The sequence below is a fragment of the Pundamilia nyererei genome, unplaced genomic scaffold, assembly GCF_000239375.1.
Source record: "Pundamilia nyererei isolate P.nyererei 1_Seehausen unplaced genomic scaffold, PunNye1.0 scaffold00281, whole genome shotgun sequence".
In the NCBI taxonomy this organism is placed as follows: domain Eukaryota; kingdom Metazoa; phylum Chordata; class Actinopteri; order Cichliformes; family Cichlidae; genus Pundamilia; species Pundamilia nyererei.
This window is the reverse complement of record NW_005187682.1, coordinates 329,575-330,432: the sequence shown is the minus strand read 5'-3', so window position 1 is coordinate 330,432 and position 858 is coordinate 329,575.

The following is an 858-nucleotide window of genomic DNA, read 5'->3' as shown; positions in this document are numbered from 1 at the left end:
AACAGGAACTCGGTCTTCTCCCTCCCTGTGAAATACAGCAGTTGGATCTTTAGCTAGGACCAGTTGATTTCATCCAAGAAACGTCTTCAGTTCTAAAATTAAACGGTGGAGCATCCCAGATATTTAAACTCTAGTGGAGTTGTCCCTTTAGTGATGAGGCACTATACAGAACTCCAGTCTGTGGGGATGAAGTGCTATGGAAAAACACAAACAGGCACAGAGTTGTTGATTTATTAGTCAGATATTTGATTTACAAAAACAAATTTAATCTCATTCAATACAAAAATCTTTCCAGCTGAAATCAGACGAAACATTCTTAAAAAACGCTGATCTGATAGAAAGACTAGAAATGCTCTCAGCTTTCCATGGAAACACACACATAAGTGATCCATATGTAGACAATTCAAACACGATCTTTATTCAGGCAGAGGAAATCAAACACAAGTTTTCTCTAGTTTGTCTCAAACACACAAACTGAGGGTCTGATCATTTATTACAGTCAGTCCCACCTCAGCAGAGGGGTGTACTACGAAGCCAGATTAATGTTCTTTTGAGCTATCTGGAGCTCAAAAGTCAGAGTTTCCTGTGTCATGAAATTGGCTCTGTTTTTACCTGGCTAAATCACCATGGTAACTGATGATGAACACGTACCCTGGTTGGGAGCAGGTTATGTTCAGAGCATTGGTTTCAAATTCAGCTGGAAGGCTACATTTTCACTGATTATTTTATTTACATGTTTAAAGTCATTTTAGATTCTGTGCTGGGAAAATATGTTTTGAATATAGCAGGCCTTAGAGATAGGGAGAGGATTTCGGTCATTCTGGGGGGGCTCTGAGTAGAGCTGCTACTTCACCACAA